The sequence below is a fragment of the Sinocyclocheilus rhinocerous genome, unplaced genomic scaffold (genome assembly GCF_001515625.1).
Source record: "Sinocyclocheilus rhinocerous isolate Xijiao unplaced genomic scaffold, SAMN03320098_v1.1 scaffold222, whole genome shotgun sequence".
NCBI classification, from domain to species: Eukaryota; Metazoa; Chordata; class Actinopteri; order Cypriniformes; family Cyprinidae; genus Sinocyclocheilus; species Sinocyclocheilus rhinocerous.
Window position 1 is genome coordinate 800,532 of NW_015625652.1, and position 12,796 is coordinate 813,327.

At 36.4% G+C, this 12,796-nt stretch overlaps 1 protein-coding gene across 1 annotated transcript in view; it reads right to left on the minus strand.

Annotated features, from left to right (window-relative positions):
• Window positions 1–11,623, minus strand: part of LOC107705253 (t-SNARE domain-containing protein 1) — a 114,696-nt gene extending 103,073 nt beyond the window's left edge. Inside the window, exon 1 of the mRNA XM_016508463.1 lies at window positions 11,545–11,623. The gene's annotated coding sequence lies outside the window, so the exon portion shown is untranslated. The remainder of the gene's footprint in view (window positions 1–11,544) is intronic.
• Window positions 11,624–12,796: the final 1,173 nt, after the last annotated feature.

Consider the following 12,796-nt stretch of genomic DNA (forward strand, 5'->3'; position numbering starts at 1 on the left):
CACAGAGCCGTAGTTCACTGAGAAGCTATGCAAACAGCTGTCATTATCGCGAACGATTTCTTCGATTTCATAATCGCGCAATAAAATCGTGTGATTTGTTTGCGTAACTTGTCAGTGAACTACGGCTCTGTGTAGTAAATGCTGCTCCACCTGAAAGCACGTGATGATGATTTACTGTTGATTACAGAACCGGCTTTACTAACAAAATGCGCATGGCAATCGCATTCGATTAATCGTGCAGCCCTACTGGCAAGTATATAATTTAACAAACATTTTGGTCACACCTCATTTTAAGATCCAATTTTCGCTATTAATAAACCATTAACTGTGACTTTTGCCCCTGCTTATTTATTTTAATTATTTATTGCCTGCTTATTAATAGTTAGTAAGGTAGTTGTTAAGTTTAGGTATTGGGTAGGATTAGGCATGTAGAATATGGTCATGCAGAAATTAGATTATGTGTGCTTTATAAGTACTAATAAACAGCCAATATGTTAATAATAGGCATGCTAATAATCAACTAGTTAATAGTGAGCATTTTTCCTTACACTAAAGTGTTATCAACATTTCTAAAAAATGTATGCAAATTCTTCAACAAACATTGTTTTTTTAGATTTCTGCTTCTAAACCCACTAATCCTCCCCATAGACTTCCATTTCAAGCACATGGCTAAATTCCACATTTAATAACTTTATTTAATGACTGATTGACTGGTTGACTGGTTGACTGGTTGATTGGTTGGTCACTCGGTCGGTGAGTTGTTTGACTGACTGACGTAATTGAAAGCATGCCTGGAACATGACTTTATTTATTAAAAATTCTTACATCACAATTTTGGTTTTATTTTAAAACCAAAATTTTATTTTATTTTATTTCTTTTTTTATTTATTTCTTTTTTTTTTTTTTATATATATATTTTATTTGATTATTTTATTTTTTTACCGACTACCCTCCTGATCTCCTGACCCAGAGCAAGAATGTAAACATGTCTGAAATCTAAAAAAAGAAGGAACAAAAAACGGAATGAAAGTGTGCCACTTCTTTGTGAAAAACAAACAGCATCTGAGTTATTTAAATTATTAGAGATTGGTAAATCTGCTGGTTTACTGATGATTACTAAAACACACACACACACACAAAGACATTTGAAATTAGAGTTTCCTTACTGAATCTTTAATAAACATTCACAAACTATGAACAGATAGTCACTGACCTTTATATAAGGTGTTCGTTTTGTTTCAACCGGTTTTGTGAATGGCACACTTGCTTTACTCAAAAATCTAGATGTGCATTTATGCTTTCAGACGAGACTGCATCTTTGGAGAGCATAATAATATGCTTGCAGAAAGTGACAAATGGCTATATATAGGTTGTCTGGAAAGCACGTATATAGATATAGTTTGGGCGTGTATTATGCCAATTACCACCTGCGGGCATGTGCTCTCTCATTTAAAATAATCTGGATTCATCAACATCAGAATGAGGGGAAGAACAAATTTATGTGCTTAAGCACCTGTTGAAAAATCTGCATCAGATTCACTGAGGATAAGAAAATGTAGACGCAATTATAAGAGAATGAGACCCACTGTTTCTGGCAACGTGCATATAATAAGAAGTCGGTGAACTACGAAATCTGAGTCTGTGGCCTGCAGCACCTAGTTCTTGATGATGGAGAGTTGTGTTTTTTTTTTTTACAGCTGGTTCCATATAAGACCAGCTGCTCTATTTATAAAAGATAGGCTTGCTTGTTTTTGATGATACTGTCACATTTATAAGATATGAAGACAGCTGGGCCAGGTAAGTATCAATAACACTTAAAACACAGCCTGTCCAAATGGCGAGAGAAGAATTCAGTAACCTTCAGTTAGAAAGGGAGAGGAGAACAGAGACTTTAATGATTTCATTTGTTAGAGAGCTCTAAGAAGACTGGTCACACATTTTTTTTTTCCTTTCAATAAACCCCTCCATGCATTTGGATGAGTTATAAGGCAAGTCTGGCTCTGCTATTTATGTGTCTTTTAGCTTTATCAACATATTCTGCCTCATAATTTATTTAAAATTAGTCACCTGGGATCCAAAGGCCCTTCTGCAGTTTTTACATTGTGAATGGAAGACAGACAAAGCCATCCTGGCAGGAAAGTTTTCAAATTCGAGATAGACCAATTTGCGCTCATCTGAGCGCAGCCCACAAGCAACAATCCATTTGCATATGGTCGCCATCTAAATTACCCACAAACCCCTTTGAATCAGTCGGTTAGGCTTTTGTAGTTGCTTTTATACATGACTTTAGGTGTGATATTCTATGAAGATTAATTGCTTCTACTATAACCTCAAAACCATAGGGAAAACTCTGCACAGTGCACACATAATGTGAAATTTGAAAACACATAAAAATGGTTCATGACCATTTCTAGATTTATAATGGCTCAGCAGCGCAAACGATGCAGATACAGAACTTTGTTATGCAGATGCACTTAGCTGCAAATTATGTTTTTACAATCTTTCCTTTTAGGCATTTTGCTTCACTCAGCAGATAAACGGAGCACACATGGCTTGTGTATGCTGAGATAATGCTTTTAATGCATCTACGTTCACTTCATCCTGCTTTCAATATCCATCTAACAAAAAAAACAAAACAATTCATGCTCATGAAAATTGTCACTGGCTCACACCGTTTCCACTTAAACAAATAAATAAATACAATATGAAATCATGTTTTAAAGAGTTAATTATATAATTATATGAAAGCCCATTGAATAACGCATGAGAATAAAATACATTGGCAAATCATAATTAGGACATAAAAAACTCGTAGCTATGAAATAAGTCATGAAATAGTGAACATTATGGGCCATATCAAACATCAGGCGCAATGCGGCGCCAGACAAGTGTTTTTTGCTAGTTTCAGCCCGATGCAGTTGTCATTTTCACAGCCTGCGCCACGTTGTTTAAATAGCAAATGCATTTGCGCCCATTTGTGCACCCATGGGCGTGCTGGTCTGAAAACGAGGTGTGTTCAGGCGTATTGCTGGCGCGTTGCTATTTTGAGGCAACTGAAATAGCCTGTGCCATTGACCAACAAAAACTGGTCTAAAGTCAATGGCGCAGTAGTTTTTTTGTCATTTAAAGAGCGCGTTAGTATAGGCGGGTCCACAGCGCGCGTACACTCTGCTTATTACACACACAGGAACGCACAGCAGCACACAAACATGCGAAATATTAAAAATTAAGGGATTGCAATGTAAAAGATTATTATTGTGTAGGCTACATGAATATAAAAATGCCTACATGTCATAATGGATAGTCATTGCATGTATCAGAATTAGGCTACCTATTTGTTCGGGCACGAGCAGCTCCATTTCATCTCTGGAGACGTGTTCTGTCTTTGCGCTTGCAAATTCCGCCGTGTAAACAGCAAATCCGCCATGGCACGAGCGCAACTGGCTCTTAAAGGGAATGGGAGATGAGACTCTGATTGGTTTATTGCACGTTATGCCCAAAACATACCCATTACTCATTAAGAGAATAGGCACAACCCTTTTAAACCATGCGCCGGGCGAGCCGACCGTTTTTCCCCTCGTTAAACTAGCAAAAAGTGGATTTGGGCATGCCCTAAGTGCACCTGTGCCATGTGCTTTAGACCATGCGCTTAGATCGTTAAAATAGGGCCCTATGAGTTAGTCATAATTCTGACAGTCAACTGACATCAAAATTATGACAAAAAGTCAAAATTCTGTATAATAATAATAATAATTCATAATTATGAGATAAAAAGTTGACATTATGAGATAATCAAAATTATAAGTCTCAATTTGTCATAACTATCAAAATTGACAAGTCTAAATTATGACTAAAAGTCCAAATTATGACATCAAAATTATGAGATAAAGAAGAAATTATGAGATAAAGCAGAATTTGAGAATGTATTAGATTAAGATAATTTTATGAATTTTTTGAGAATTTATGAGAGTTAATTATAATATGAGATGAAAAGTCACATTGCAAGACATGAAGTCACAATTTTGAGATATAAAGTCATAACTATGACATATAAAGCCATACTGTGAATTATAAATTGAAATAGTAAGATATGGAGTCTTGTTAAAAGAATTACAAGAAATGTTTTTTTTTAACTGATACATAAACAGGCTTCCATAAATAATGCAAAAAAAAGGTAAATAAAAATGATGAAGCTAAAGGAAGCTTGCATTTGCACAGACTGAAACAAAAAAACTGCACACTTCATCTACAGCCTTATTTTGGGCAGTAGCGCGTGGTGTCGTCAATCAGAGGAGATGTGGTAGGACTCCACTGATGTGACGCTTAAGGGCTAAACACAGTCTTACTCATTTCAATTCAATTTCAGAATGTGGGGATGAAACCTAAGACCATCTCAACAAGTCAGCATATGTACCAACAGCGTACGAGGACAAGTCACCACATCAAAAGAGCTGGTAAAAGAGCTATAAAAAGAAATGGAGGAGAGAGTGAGTTTGAATGGTGAGTCTGGGTGTCTGGACAAATGCTAGCCTGAAGCACACACAATGATGTGGATGACAAATGCAAGATTATTTGGCATATTCCAACACAGCAGGCTACACACAACCAGTGGCAGTCTGTCAGATAAAGGGAAACTGAGGTTGAAACTCCTCAAAAGTCCATTCAAAATTAACACAACAAGTGACAAAAATTTACTTGTTTAAGAAAATTTGCTCATGCACATAATAATAGATCCATGTAATGTCAAAGGATTTTTAATTCATGCAAAAGGCAGGCATTTTTTCTATTTTCTTTTTTCTAGGTTGCTTTGAAACAGTGGGTTTGACAAAAAGTTAAAAGGAAACTTTTAATAAATTAAAGGAAAACTTCATGCAAAATATTAAAAATTGCTGAAAATCTACTCATCCTCAGGCAGAGGCGGACAGTAACTAAGTACATTTACTTGAGTATTGTACTTAAGTACACTTTTTGAGTATCTGTACTTTACTTGAGTATTATTTTTTCTGGGAACTTTCCTCAGGCCATCCAATAAGTAGATTTTAGTTTATTTCTTCATTGGAACAGATTTTGTGAAATTTAGCATTACATAACTTTCTCACCAATGGATCAGTTGTAGTGAATGCAGTGCATAATTCATAACCATGTTTCCTCCAGTAAAAATAAAAAAAGTTCATCCTCTGTTTTAAAAATGTATCGAAATATTGTTTTAGAACGGGTTTGGACTGTATTTCTCTCCTGATTCAGATTAGGTCATTTTTTCACTGGAGAAAGCAATATTATAGATAGAAGACTTGTTTTTTATCTGGAAGCAATGGTCTGAAGTTATGACAAACATGCAGCTTTTCACTTCACAAGACAGTAGTTGATTGACTGGAGTCGTGTGAATTACACACAACTTGCAAATCTTTTGCATACATTTTTACTTTTAAATTTTGTAAAAATATTGAATGCAATTCCAAATTATGTAAAAAAATTTATTTATGTACTGTATATACTGAACATGATTTGTTCAGTTCGTCCACTATATAATAACGTTTTGGGTTGTTATCTAAAACATTATAATAAATGATTAATTATTGATATTTTGAGATATTAGTGAAATGTTGTGTATGGGAGCAAATTAATCAGAAAATATACTAATAAAACCCATTGCAATTTTGTATTGATTTGATCGGTATTGAATTACATTGTAAAATTTCCCTCACTGACCACCACCGCACACAACCACAGACAAAACTTTCACACAATGTTGAGACAAAATGTACATAATGTTTGCTCTGAATAAAACAAATTAGTAATGCTAGTTTGTTTCTATTTGTGGAAGCACATATGTCAAGGTAAAACTTGAGGCCACATGTTGGCATACCTCTTCGGCCTCGCTCGTCGGGGCGGGGAACCTGGAGGAATTTGGGGTCGAAAAACGACTAAGTGCGAAAGGGGTGCTCGGGCCAAACATCCATCCTCTCCAAGGAGCCGGGGCAGGCTGGGAAAGGTGCCTCGTCCCCTTTCGCCGATGGGATTTGATCGCGACTCTGGAGGTCGGCCCGAGAAGGGATGGCGTTTTTAGCGCCGTCATGATTTGGGCGAATGCGTTTTTTCTTGGAACTTTGATCCATAACTTGGAATGATGGGCTGTAATTCAGGGCTGCCTAGCCCACGTACCCTCATCGTGGCTGGGGTGAGACGAGTCGAAGAGCCCCCTTGTCTTAAAGATTCCTGCACTGTGTGAGTGTGGTATTCTTCAGAACGTAGCAATTTGTGTCCACAATTAGCTTCTGGGGTAAATCATCTTTGGTTTTCTCATAATGGCAGCAATTTTCGTCATTTAACAAGATGATGGCATGTGATGCATTTAGACATTTACACAGGACCCAAGACTGTTTTGGCTGCCAGTGCTGTATGCCACTGCTGGACATGGTTATGACCCCCCCTTTGGGATTACAAGCTGTTTTAGGGTTGGATTTTGGGAGAGCTGATCTCACTATGAGCTCTGAGGGCTCCATGGCTCATGAAGGAGAGGGAAACAGATGGTACACTGGACCTCCAAGTTCTAGCCTTCTGGTTCTCTCCTCACACCACATATGTTTCCCCCTACAGCTACAGTACATCCTGGTGATGGGTTTCCCACAATCCAACATAATCATGGCATAGCTGGCCCAAATGAGATAAGGAAGGACACACAGGACGTCTCCTTGGCAGGGTCCAGCAATATGTCATCATAGTGAAAAAAAAAAAGGTTGATAAAAGTGAATGGAATAAATTCATACTGAATAAATATCTCTTCCTTTGAACTTACCATTGTAAAGTTAGTTTACATTCAGTAAGCCCACATTTATCAAGGTGACAAAGAATGCGGTTAAACAGGAAATAAATCAATTCACAGAAAAGTAAACTTCAGCATCTGGATGCCCTTGTCAATGCCTCCTGGAACAAATAAAGTTACGGAGCAGAACCAGGAACTAATCTCATTAATGGCTGCCATTTGTGAGTGATTAAGGCCTGTCCTCATGCAATGGCACACTGGACATAAAGTTCTTAGAGGTTAATAACCAGTTACAATCAATTACTCAGCTAATATGATACAATCAATGGGTTCCTCTATTCATATGAGGTGACAAAAATGAAGCCGACGACAATCAAATCTTTCAGATATCTGAGGCATGTTACAGGCCAAGGTGAGTGCAGCTAGAATATTTTAAAGAGTTTGTGCAAACATAAAACTGATGGAATAACAAGATCTGACCTTTTTAACCTCATTCTATGGATTGACATCATAATTACTAACCATATAGCTCATGGTAGGTTTGTCTTTTAAAGGTTTGTACAGGGTCATGCGAAAGGAATTTTAATTTTAATTAATTAACCAATTGAAATGTTGCATATACCTGTAGCTTATTGGATATGTTTATTGTAAAACTACACCATATGGTTTGTGAGGAGTCACAAACCATATGGTGTAGTTTTACAATAAACATATCCAATAAGCTACAGGTATATGCAACATTTCAATTGGTTAATTAATTAAAATTAAAATTCCTTTCGCATGACCCTGTACAAACCTTTAAAAGACAAACCTACCATGAGCTATATGGTTAGTAACTAATTATATGTTTCTGTTGCCATTTGCCAAAGTAATTTCATCTTCATTAAAAAAAAGCAAAAACTATATTTAACAGACAAATTCCAGGTAAGAAATATGCTACCCATGAATCCTAAAGAAAAAACATCCACCAATCAGAAAAACTCATTTCAACTTTCTTGAGCAGCAAATCAGCAAATTAGAATGATTTCTGAAGGATCATGTGACACTAAAGACTGGAGTAATGCAAACTGAAAACTCAGATTTGCCATCACAGGAACAAATAACATTTTAAATTCTAATAAAAATAGACAACATGTATTTTAAAATGTAATAATATTTCAGAATATTACTTTTTTTACTGTATTTTAATCATATAAATTAATCTTTCATAAACATAAATGGCTTCTTAAAAATTTTTATATTTGTATTTATTCAGTTAAGTCATTCACAATGCTTTATGGGATTGTAGTTTATTTAAATGTCTGGCTACACAAGTGAAACATTTTAAAAACTAAAATGACCCTGAATAGCTTGTGTGTCTAATACCTTATCTTTGAGCAGTTTTTATTACAACAATTATTAGTTTAATTATACCTAACAGTTGTCCACTCATCACTCACACATCTCCAAAGCACGTGGCTTGTTATCTTGTTGGGTGAAGCCTCTTGTCTGCAGGGGTACACATATTAAATCTCAGCCTGGCTCTTTCCCAACTGGCTGCATAATGCAGTCCAATTACGCAGATTTTGAGTTACTTACTTATGCAATCAAGTAATTACAACCCAATCTCACCCCAGTCACAAGCACAACATAATCTTTAGATTGGCAGATAAATTATGTCCAACGATGCACCATTTTTCGAGATGTGACAATTGCCTTCTTAATTATGATGCCATTGTGTCAACTTGCTTTCTCAACCTAATCAAAAGCGAGTGTAATCATGAAAGTGGTCCTGAGATGTGGACCGCGATGTTGTAATTGCATTTTAATCACACTGGTGTAGGGAACATGGGTTCTTGCTATCTCACCAGTTTCTTCAAATTGAAGTCAGAGAGAGATGTCTGGCAGCTTCAGGAACTAAAAAGGGCCTCAAGGTTTGCTTTAAAACCCAAGTAGGACTATGTGAACTGTCTTGCCCTGACAGCAAGGCCAGAGCAGTTTTGTTTGATAAGGTGAAGTGGAAAAAGAGAGCAATGTGACGGGAATAAGAATTAGTTACCAGAATGCACTGCACTTCAATAGTCTTCTATCTTTCTTTTGAACCAAAAGACTTGCTTTAATTAATGAGATTGTATGATGTAATCCATCGTACTTGAACAAATGTGATCCATGCCGAGGTAAACTGACTTATTTTGCAATTAGTCTTATCAGCAGGGGCATAGGAACGATCTGAAAAGTGGGGGGACACTTTAGAAATCTCATCAAGCCTCTCATGAAATGGTTTTTAATGTCTAGCTGCAATAGATACACACATATGAGATACATTTGAAATATTAAAGACTAAACTGTACTAAAAATGCAGTCACTCTAGCATAGAGGTAACAATTAGCAGACCACAGTCCAGGGCTGCGTTTCTCAAAAGCTTTGTGAGATAAGTTGATCGTAGAGACCATTGGTGGCAATGGATCTCCAATCTACTTGGCTTACGATGCTTTTGGGAAACATAGACCTGATCCTGGATTGGTTCCATTTGGATCGTGATTCATTTCTCATTTAGTGTAATTGTAAACAAACATATACAGCAACAGAAAACAAGAGATTTATTGACTGATTGTCATGAATCAACAGAGCAATATACACTGCAAACTTGTTTTGAAACCTGTACAGCTACTTGCTAAACATAAAGGTGTTTCACGATGCCATTGAAGAACCTTTTTATCTAAATGGCTCCATAAAGAACCTTTAAAAGGGATACTCCACCCCAAAATTAAAATGTTGTCATTAATCGCTTACCCCCATGTCATTCCAAACCCATAAACGCTTCGTTCGTCTTCGGAACACAATTTAAGATATTTTGGGTGAAAACTGGGAGGCTTGTGACTGCCCAATTGACTGCCAAGTAAATTACACTGTCAAGGTCCAGAAAAGTATGAAAGACATCGTCAGAATAGTCCATCTGCCATCAGTGGTTCAACCGTAACATTATGAAGCGACGAGAAAAATTTTTGTATGCGAAGAAAACAAAAATAACGACTTTATTCAACAATTTGTCTCCTCTGTGTCTCTCCGCATCACTGTAGCTCCAAGAACGCAAGCAGCGTATGCAATTCTGTGTCAGCCGCGACACAAGTATATGTTTTCTACGTATATTTACGCTTTTTTAATTTACGTAGATTTATGCTACGTTATTTTTGTTTTCTTCGCGTACAAAAAGTATTCTTGTCACTTCATAACGTTACGGTTGAACCACTGATGGCAGATGGACTATTCTGACGATGATCGCTGTGAAGAACCTTTTAAGCACCTTTATTTTTAAGAGTGTACAGCCACTTAAATTCCCTACCAAATTGAAATAAAATTATTTATAAGCATCATATGTGTGAAGAGTTTAGTATGAATTGAATTGAAATACATTTCTGACCACTATATTAAAGTCAGCTTGGGATGTTTCTGATCTTTAGCCTATTTAAATACTATTTAATTTATCTGTAATACAGTTGTAGAAATACTAGCGCTGTGGTAAACTATTTAGCTTTTCAACACTAGCCCATGCAAAAGAAATACCAATACCATTGGACTTTGTTTGACAATAAATTAGATACAAAATTGTTCATCCATTAGAAAAGAAAAAGCATATAAATTATGTTGTTTATATTGTCTCTCCTTGGGAATTTTACTTTCAGTCAGTAGCAATTAAACTGTGTGATATTTAGCCTAAATAATTTGGTGAAAGGCTGATTTCGGCAGATGAACAGTAGCAATGTGAGCAAGCAAAATTAACCTCACAAAATGAGGGAAACTGCTGGAAAACTGCCATTTCAATGTGCAATAAATAAACGTGATATAATCAAGGGCTGTGATTTAATTGTATTACAAAGTATTATGGAATTATATAAATAAAACCTGTTGTGGTAAAGTGGCAGAACACATATTACAATAATTACGGCTTTCTTCTTACGCATCTGAAAACATGAGTTTCCCATTTGCCCTCAGCAGAGAGAACATCATATAATTAGCAATAAAAAAGTGGACAAGAAAAGACGATGTTAAATTCAAAACACACATAGCCTATAAACCTTTAAACATCAGGGATTGTAAAGCTTTGTCAAGCCAGCATTCAACATGGATTTTCTGGTTAAAGATTGTGAATTACATGAGGTTACATTAAATTCTTTGAACTTTGAATTTCAAAATTCTGAACTTACATTCAGATTTAAATGGCAAGTTTGCTACTTCATTTCAAATTCCACTCAAAATAATTTATTTCTGAGTTGCCATAGTTTAGCATCATGTACATATTCACAACAGACATTGTGAAAACACGAGGCTCGGTTCACTTGACCAACAATGCAAAACAAAAGGCTTATTATGGCCAGTTTAATTAAACAAGTGGTCAGCAGAACAGTAAACAGTAAACGATTGAACCCAATTTGATTGGGCAGCAGAAGAAGACAAGACACAAACAAAAGCGGTCCAAAAAATCCAGGCCCCTCACGCAGCCATGATAAACCAAATAACACAGCTCAGGATTAACACAGAAAATCATAAACACAGTCTTCGGTCCACATAACAGATGGGACATTATGTTTGTATGTATTACATCACATGCAATTATCCCAACGTACAGTGCCCTTTCTGAATGCCACGGTAACAAGGGAACATCCTCTCAGGCCTACCCTCCCGCTTCCCCTCACCTCCTCTCTGTCCTTAAACACTGATCTCCACCTGACATATTCTCATCTGAAAAGAACAATCCATTTAACCAGAGTCACAAATGAACAAAGCTAATTTTCATACATTACCCTTTTTCTTGAGAGAGCACTTAGCACTCACATCAGACGCAGGAGTACCTCTCAGATTCAACCCCGGCTCACAACATCACATGACTCTGTACCATCTGCTCCTTGCTTATAATCATGTGACCTGAATGAAAAAGTGGGATTATGGGATGTGTAGTTTGATCTGGAGAAGCAATTGAAAGAGTTAATGGTGAGCTAGATTAAAAAAAAAAAAAAATTATATGAATATATTAGAAAATGTGGAAATATTGTGACAAAATATATTAATTTGAAATGCAGGAATTATTGTAAATATTAAAAATAATTGTTATAAATAATAATATTAATAATTATGTTGAAAATCTTGTATCAAATTTGAATGATTTCAATTAAAATCTTCATTTTTCTTTTTTCTTTTTTTTCACTTTGCATCGTTGATTCTAAATCATTAAAATTTATTTTTAATATGGGTTCACTGGAAATAAATAAAATACGAGGATTAAGCGGAAGAAAAGACTGAACTGAGAAAATGACCTTTCTGGATCAGGCAGAGAGAGTAGCCGTTAATATTACATTAGCCCATGTCTGTGTGCATGCGTGGGTGGGTGGACCAGCAAACACTTCTGGGTTAAAGGAGGCTACAGACCTGACAGACGGCCCACCGTCTTCTCATTCCCTCCTGCTACACACACACATTTCTCCTAGTAAGTGGATGGAATTGTTAAATAAAGAGCATCTGAGAGGGGCGGTACATAGTGAAACTGAATTAAGTGAAACAGGATGTCACTCCCGCCACCCCTCGACCTTCACACTCACACCGTCTGCATATGAAATGCATGTCAACCTCGGGCCCGGATCTAGGCCACTGCCAGGACCACCGGCCAAATACGACACTCAGAATTCATCATCAACCGCACGGGACCGGCATTAATTCATGAAATACAGCCAGGGAAGAGACAACTCCTCTACTTCTCTGTGATTAGCTGTATACCCTGTCAATCAAAAGCCATGTACGCAACCGAATTAATTAAATTTGTGGAAACTGGTGGAAATGGATAGACTAATGGCATAGTAAATAACTCACTTAGACATTATCACATTTAATCACATCCAAATGGAAGTGAAACTGACATGATGATAATATATAGAGAGAGCTGGTTTTTAATGACCACTCAGCTCTGTTAAATTAAACGTCCAGTGACCATCATGACACCTGCAGTGTTTACAGGGGATTGAAAAAACGACTGTAAAAAAGACATTAACTATTAATATTAAT